This window comes from Polypterus senegalus, unplaced genomic scaffold (assembly GCF_016835505.1).
Source record: "Polypterus senegalus isolate Bchr_013 unplaced genomic scaffold, ASM1683550v1 scaffold_2415, whole genome shotgun sequence".
Lineage (NCBI taxonomy): Eukaryota > Metazoa > Chordata > Cladistia > Polypteriformes > Polypteridae > Polypterus > Polypterus senegalus.
In genome coordinates, this window is record NW_024381008.1 from 52,874 (window position 1) to 61,567 (window position 8,694).

General features: G+C 46.2%; 1 long non-coding RNA gene across 1 annotated transcript; it reads right to left on the reverse strand.

The window, feature by feature from the left end:
- Positions 1 to 6,637: 6,637 nt before the first annotated feature.
- LOC120520468 lies at positions 6,638 to 8,389 on the reverse strand. The gene is made up of 3 exons (XR_005631840.1): positions 8,370 to 8,389; positions 7,905 to 8,012; positions 6,638 to 6,811 (listed from the first exon to the last, which is right to left on the reverse strand). It is a non-coding gene; the product is annotated as an uncharacterized LOC120520468 (long non-coding RNA).
- Between the last annotated feature and the right edge of the window lie 305 nt (positions 8,390 to 8,694).

Below are 8,694 nucleotides of genomic sequence, written 5' to 3' on the forward strand. Positions count from 1 at the left end.
GCCGTGGTGGAGCCAATTCCGGCCGGGTCGGGTCCAGCTTTGGTAAATGTAGGATTGGCCTGCCTTGGGCGTTTCCTGCGTGGAGAGTCCCTGACCTCCTCCTAGCCGATCATGAGGCACTGAACGGGCATTTCCAGGCAGGTGGATGGAGGTGCGGTGAGTAGATGGGGGGATTCCTGTTATTTGAGTTTGACTGGTGTGCTGGAAGTAATACGAATTTAAAAGGAAAAGGAATAAAAAGCATATGCAAAATAAAGAATAAGAAAGCATACTGTATGGAAAATACATAGAAGGGTTCTAGGAGCTCACGGAAAGTAACTTTGGGACCCTATGGAAAATGGCACAGTGTGAATGTTAGCTAGTCACCCCTGTGAAGTGGAATAAAAAGGGGCGAGTGGCACGCTCCTATAATAATTTGAGGAACGGGGGTGAAAGGGCCTATTTAGAGAATGTGTGTCTAAATAAACGGGAGGTTGAGTTTTTCATCCGCTATCTGGTCATACTCTTGTTTCAACGGGTTGCTAAGGTGACGGAGACTATACCCTGGCAGATTGACGCATACAAACCGTCTGATGAAGGGATCGGGGTAAAAACCTCCATATCCCGGACTCCACGGGGCGTATTGATGTAGGATTCTGCCGATGCAAATAAACGGACACGGAGTCACCTGAAGCTGTAATCCGGGAATAGGAGCGGACTGCGGGTGGAACGGGGTTTATCGAGAGCTGAGTCACTTTCTGCTGAGATCCTGTCACTCACTATGGGAAAAAACAATCAGCAAGCCAGTCAAACAGTCCCCCAAGAGTCCTAAAAACCTAATGTAAGGAGGATTATTTTCGGGGGATTGCCAGACTCCTGGTGCGCTGTCGAGATCGAAAGGCCGGTCCCCTAGAAAGCTCATTGAAAAGAAGACAGGATTAGATTTTAAAAAGGCATGTAGAAAGTGGAATAAGAACAGTGCAGGTAGATGGCCAGTGGAGGGAACCAGGGATATTATGGCGCTTTTCCACTGCATAGTATGGCACAACACGGTTCAGTTCAGCTCACTTTTGGGGGGTTTTCCACTGGGAACAGTACCTGGTCCTTTTTTTAGTACCACCTCAGCCGAGGTTCCAAGCGCACCGAACCGTTACCAAAACGTGACGTGTAAACTGCTGGTCACTGATTGGCCGGAGAAAATCATCATTACTGCCTCACTGGCTATTCTTTTCTTTATACACGCGGAAGTTTGTGTCCCGTCTCTCCATCGCTGGACGCAGTTTGTTGCATAAGTGGATGAATGTTTCTTCAGACATTCGAAAGTTCTCCAGCCACTGAGTCTTTGTAAAACCGGGAACAATCACATCCCACCACTCTGAAGCACGGTTAAATGTCCAAACAGATGGTCTGTTGCGGCGACTTTTTTGCAAAATGTGGAAGATCTGTAATATACAGAATCAGCATTTTAATGTTACACTGGCAGTTAAGTTCATTTCATGCTTTGCAACAGTGGTAAAAGTTAGCTAGTGATGTGCTTTTTTTAGATGCTTACACTTGCGCGTCGTTGAGCTAAAATGTTGTCGTTGTCTGCGTGTTGTTGTAAAAGTTCCATGGTGTAACGCAGTAGAGGCGGCAACTATAACGACACGTGAATAATCCCGCCCACTCTAAAGCGGTACTAAACTGCAGTCGAAACGCAAAACCGAGCGAACTGAGCCGAACCAAGGTGAGCTGTACTGAACCGTGCTGTGTCGTACTATGCAGTGGAAAAGCGCCTTTAGTGAGATACAGGAGATTAGAAAAATACTGTGCAGAAATACACAGAGTTGTTGTAATGGAGGTCCTTATCAGATGGATATGTATGACAGATGGGAATTGGTTATTAAAGACCGCACGTTGGAAGCGGCACAGAAAAGGAATGAGCTTTTAGTTGCTGAACTTAAGAATAGAAAGGAAAAAGAAGAGTTGTTTATAGCCTTACAGAAAGTGCAGGCTGATTCGTGACCCCAGTCTGAAGGAAGGAGGAAGAGGAGTGATAAAAGACCCTTTATATCCCGTGCTCTCTTCCACAACACTTTACCCACAAACGCTTCCACCGCCACATTCAATCATTGCCCCAATGTCTCCTGTGGTTACCGATTCCCCAGCTACTGATGATTTCTTTGATGAAAAATATCAGGGCGACCCCTCCTCACTTACAGATCCTGATGACGGGACTGACGGTCACTTGTTAGGGGCTATGGGAGGCTCTTCTAACTTACACAAAAAGCCCTCCATTTCACAACGTACTAGAAGCAAGACCCTCAGAGATAAGTCCCCTGAAAACCTTACCCCGTTTAGGTCCCCTAAACCTTTAGCACCCACATTTTCATGACCTTTAATTGAGGTCCCTAACCCACGACATGATCCCACACTGCCCCCAGGAAATGATAACCCCACTACTGTAATGATACATCGTAACTGGGATATTCAAGAGCTAAAAGATATAGTGTCCAAATTGCCTGATCCTAAGGTAATCGGTGGGTTGAAGTTTGTGGAACAGGTGCAGCAGCTAGATAATATGTACAAACCCAGTGCAGCTGAGTGGACCCAAGTGCTACGCAGAAAATTGGGCACTACTTGGGCTACTATCAATCATTGGCAGCATAATGGAGTACAGTGGCAGTGGAATGAGGCACTGCCTCGTGGACAAAATAATGAGGGTCCTTTCCTTGCCCAATGGGAACATGTGAAAATTGCAATAACTGCAAAATATAAAAAGGGCACCGACTGGTCCCTTATTTCAGCTGCCAAACAAAGAAAGATGAGACGATAGATGAATGGTCACATCGCATTCAGGACTTGATGACAAATCATTTTGGCTTAGACAGCCCAGACGACCGTAACAAGGCAGCAGTTCCACCTTTTGTGTCAGGACTCAGAAGTGATATTCAGAATAAGGTGCTTACGTCCTGTATTGGATGGGAATAGTGCCACTTTTGATGAAGTTAAAAGACATGCGGAGCATGCTGAACGACAGATTGTAACTATCTATACTGACTCTAGATATGCTTTTGGAGTCTGCCATGATCATGGGGCATTATGGAAACTCAGGGGATTCAAGACCAATACTGGCAAGCCCATTCAGCATCAAAAACTAAAAGAATCCCTCTTAAAGGCCATAACGAAACCATCAAAGCTAGTGATCATTAAATGTCAAGCTCACACAGGAAACAGGATCCTGTCAGCAAAGGAAACGAATTAGCTGATTATTTTGCTAAACGGGCTGCGTATAATAACACACCAATCTCTTTATTCCAACAGAGAAATGACCAGGTCACTGATAAACAAATTGTTTCTTTACAGAGTGCAGCCACAGACACAGAAAAGAGAAAATGGTCCAAAGAAGGGTTCCTCTCTGATGGAGTTTGGACCCATAAGCAAACTAACAAACCTTTCCTTCCTAAAGCTTCTTTTCCAGGTATGGAAAAATCACCCATGGCCTAGACCATCCTGAAAAAGACGCCTTGGTTCTAGATGATGAAAAACATTGGGAAGCTGTAGGTTTCTCTACATATGCAGAGCAGTTCTGCAGGTGCTGTGCATTATGTCAAAAGTTTAATGTAGGAAAGGGCACCCAGGTAAGTCCCGCCGTTACACCTAACCCAATGGGTCCATTCGAACACCTTCAAATGGACTTCATTGAATTAACACCATCAAAGGGGTACTGATACTGTTTAGTAACTGTTGATGTGTTCTCCCGATGGGTGGAAGCTTTCCCTTCCAAACATGCAGATGCCAAAACTGTGGCAAAAGCTTTGATAAAGGAAATCATTCCAAGATGGGGAATACCACAGAAATTTCAGACTAATAATGGTAGTCATTTTGTAAATTCTGTGATTGATGAATTGACTACTTGGCTTCAGATAAATGTGCATCATTATTGCAAATACCATTCTCAGAGTGGGGGCATAGTAGAGAGATGCAATGGCACCTTGAAATCTAAATTGGCTAAAATCTGTGAGCAAACAAACTTACCTTGGCCTGATGCTCTGCCTCTGGCCTTGATGGGATTAAGGGGAAGAACACATCGGCAGTTAGGGCTGTCACCATTCGAAATTCTGACCGGACGGCCCATGCCAGTCGGCATGGTCATAGGTAATGTTACACTGCACACTGTTGACAATGATCTTCTTTCCAGTCTTACAGGTCTCTGAGCTTCTCTGAAGGAGAACACGAGCAGGTGAATCAGGCCTGGAGAAGTAATCCTCCATCAAAGGACTCCCCGATTCCGTTAGGAACCTGGATTTTAGTTAGAGATACTCGAAGGAAACATTGGCATCACAATCGGTGGAGAGGACCGTTCCAAGTTCTGCTGTCGACACCACACTGTGGTAATCTGCGCAGGGTCGCGTCTTACCAAATTTAAGTATGTAGCAGCATTTATATTCGCTATAAGAAAGTGCACTTACCATTGGTGTGTTCAAGGCGCTGTCGCGGAAACGCGGGGCCGTCTAGCGGTGTGGCGCTGTGAGGCGCTGGGTTTGGACACACGTGGGGCGGTATAATGGCCAGTACGGGCTCCGCCGCATGTGTTCATTTTACACTCCGGTGTCCTCGCAGCCTGCCTAGTGCAGGCGGTTTAAAGTGCGGCGCGCCTAAAAGAGGAAGCCGGCATTGGTTTGAATCAGAGATGGCGATCCCATAATGTCAAAAATGGTTTACTTACTGGTGAGTCAGCAACGAGCGTGCTTGAGCTCAGCATAGCCGTTGGCTGTACTGGAGGGTTTATACGCGCGCGCGACCCGCAGGAGTTTGGTTTTAAATACATAGTTGCTCGGGCGTGTCGCGGCGTGTGGCGTGATGCGCTACCGTCTACCGGGATAGGTGCATGAGGTAGACATGTTGGAAGATTGGCTGGACAATCTTGCCGGTTATATTTAAAGAGTTACCGGCCAACAGGGGTCGTCAGTGGACCTAAGAGCGAGGTAGGAATAAGCACTGCTGAGCTATTTGTAGGAGCAGTTGTAATTTTGGCGGCTTTTGCATATATTTTTTGTATATAGAGTTATATATCTCCTAGTGATTATTTTTGGTGGAGGTATATATACTTATTTGGTGCTGGGATAGTTTTTGATTTTGGGTTTGGTGCAATTGTTTTATTTTTGTATATACACACACTTGTTTTGTGCATATTTCTTTCCTGCTGGAGGAACGTCTTGAACCAGGGATAAAGAAGACAACCTTCATTATTGGAGCGTGTGTGTGTAGTTTTTGTAGGAGTGCACTGTTTTTGTAAATACACCATATTTTTCCTTTTTGTTTGTTTTTATTTATTTTTGAAGAGTCAGGGTTGAAGGACTGTGTCTTAAAGCCCACCTGACACTACTATATTTTTTTGTGTACAGCACTCTTGTAAATAAATTTGCACCATTCACCCTTCAATTTTTGTCTGTGTCTCATCTCTCCATTTGATCCCGTTCGGTTCATGAACTATCAGATGTCCAGAGTGTAGGCTGGGGCCACTTCACACACGGGATATCACAGTTTGGTGGCAGCGGTGGGATAGATCAAGTTGGAGAGAGAGAACATTTTTGAGCACAGGCGAAGACTGTGGATACAGTATGGCTCCAAAAACAGGCTGGAGTGGAAACTCCTGATCGGGGACATGGAGTTGACTCCAGTACAGCTCAGGCTACAGAGGATACCACCAGCACCGGTGACATCAGAGTTGTGGAAACACTCTTGCGTCAGTTCATAGCTGTCCAGGAGGACAAGGATCGGCGGTTGGAACATCGTTTCAAGAGCCTCCAACACCAATTCACCCAGCTCCAGGGACAAGTGGATCTAGTACAGCAGTCACGGTCGCAAGTCTCAGAAGAACCTGCAGAGAGGAGCAGAGGTTCACCAGTGAGAATCATGGATTATCCTCGCCTGATGCCGTTTGCCGAGCCTGAGGACATTGAGCACTATTTAACAACCTTTGAAAGGATGGCGACAGTATGTGGCTGGCCAAAGTCGGAATGGGCAGTCCGTTTGGTACCCTTGCTGACAGGGAGAGCCAGAGCAGCATTTTTGGCCATGCCAGCGGAGGAGTCTTTGAGGTACGACAGCCTTAAAGGGGCCATCCTAGAAAAATTTGAAATTAGCACAGAAACTTATAGAATTAGATTTCGCTCTGTAGAGTGGGAACATGGACAGTCTCAGAAGGAGCTGCTGGCACTCCTAAAGAACTTTGTACAAAATGGTTACAACCTGATAAACACACTGTGGATCAAATAATTGACTTTGTTTTATTAGAACAACTTTTACAGGTGTTCGATGGCAGACTGCGGACCTGGGTGGAGGAACATCGACCTAAAACCTCCAAGGAAGCTGCAGACCTTGCAGAGGTGTTTTGGCAGCTCATCGTCCGAGGAATCTGCGAAGAGAAGACAAAGTCAGCATGAAACCTAGACCGATGGAACAGCCCAAAGGTATGTCTGGGTTGATACGGTCGTGGTCCAGTTAGTGCAGTCCACCTACCTGAGAGAAGAGTTTATAGGGAAGGAGTGATTTGCTACGGTTGTAACCAAAAAGGCCACATTCATAGGAATTGCCCCAAGAAGAGAGAGACAAAGCTTTGTTTTGAACCCTGTCCCCTGCCCACAAAGAGACTCCTTTAGTAAACCGGGAGAAGATGGTGAGGGTTACTATAGCTGGACGGCAGTACAAAGCACTGATAGATACCGGAAGCACCCAGTCTTTGGTGAGACGAGAGTGTCTGGAGGGCCAAGTGGTTGAGTCGGGGCAGAGCGTAGTTCTGAGGTGTGTTCACGGTGAAGAGGTCACCTATCCTCTGGTAAGGATAAACCTGGAGATAAAAGGTGTAGGTTATGAGTTGCCAATGAGAATCGTTGATAACATGCCATACCCAGTACTTTTAGGGTTGGACGTGCCGGGTATAGAAGACTTGCTGCAGAGTGCTCTGCAGGCAGAGGCACTTGTGGTTACACGGGCTCAAGCAGCCAAGCAGAAGGAGAGATCCCATGACAATTGGGATGAGCTGCCCTTTTCAATAACTGAGAGCCCGCGCACGTACCATAAAGCCGAGTCAGAGGAGGCAAGAGAAGCTCTGGGGCGTTCCCAGAAGGCTGGTAACTTTGTACCTCCTACTATTCTTCCAGGTGATGCCTTTGACATCCCGAGTGATGTGGCCGCCGCTCAGCGTGATGACCCGAGCTTGCGTGTTTGTTTTGACAAGGCTGCGAGGGACTCCAGGCTAAAACGGAGAAAAGTTTGTCATAGAGCATGACATACTTTACCACCAAGATGAGAGTGGACAGAGACTGTGTTGCGAAGAATCTGAGAGAGCGAGTGCTTTTTCTTAGTCATAGCAGCCCTTGGTCTGGACATATGGGGCAAGTAAAGACATCAGAACGGCTTGCTAGACATTTTTATTGGCGGGTTGGACAAAAGATGTGGCAAAATACATTAAAGAATGTGCGAGTGCCAAAAAGTAGGACCTGTGAAAAGGGGAGATAAGGTGCCCTTAATACCACTGCCAGTTGTTGAAGAGCCATTCTCCAGGATTGCAGTCGATCTGGTCGGGCCTTTAGAGCGGAGCCGCACTGGTTATAAATACATTTTAGTAGTGTGTGATTATGCGACACGGTTCCTGAAGCCTTTCCCCTCAAGAAGACCAATGCCAGTAGTATAGCTAGGACGCTTATACAGCTATTCTCCAGGGTAGGGATTCCCAGAGAGCTTCTGACTGATCAGGGTCCAATCTGACTTCCAAACTGATGAAACAAGTAAATAGTTTGTTAGGAATCAGGGGATTAAGGACCACACCCTATCATCCGCAGACTGACGGGCTTGTAGAAAGATACAATGCTACATTGAAGCAGATGTTGCGCAAGTTTGTGAATGAGACTGGGTCTGATTGGGACCAATGGTTACCTTACCTGCTTTTCGCATATCGAGAGGTTCCGCAGTCATCAACTGGATTCTCCCCATTTGAACTGCTATATGGTCGATACGTTCGCGGTCCTCTCAGTGTTCTAAGAGAGACTCTAGAAGGAGATAAAGACAGAGCAGAATCGAAGAATGTGCTAACTTTTGTGCTCAACTTACAGGAAAAATTTGCTTACCTATCCCAGATGGTGAAAGAAAATATGGAGAAGGCACAAACCAAACAGAAGTCGTGGTATGACAAAGCCGCAAGAGAACGTAACCTCGCTGTTGGACAAAAGGTACTTTTACTGCTGCCTACTACTGAGAGCAGCTTACTAGCTAAGTGGCAGGGGCCTTATACGGTGACAGCACAGAAAGGTCCAGTCACTTATGAGATTGAGATGCCTGACCATCCACGGAAGCCAAAACAGACATTTCATATCAATATGTTAAAGGCTTGGCATGAGAATACTAACCCTTCATTCCAGTTTCTCATTGAAGTGTCTTGGAGGAGGATGAGGCAGAGGAACAGTATTTGCCATCCAGACCAGATGCTGTACTGTTGCCCTCATTGGAACACCTGAGTGACAGACAAAGACAGGAAATCCAACAGATCATTCCAGAGGGTTTGTTTGGAGCTCTGCCTGGTAAGACTGAGCTCATTCAACATAATATAAGACTTACCTCCCCAGGTCCAGTGAGAACTGCGTATTTCCGCATCCCGGCACGTTTGCAGGAGGTCTTCAAGGAGGAATTGGAGCAAATGAAACAACTTGGAATAGTTGAACCATCGGTGAGTGA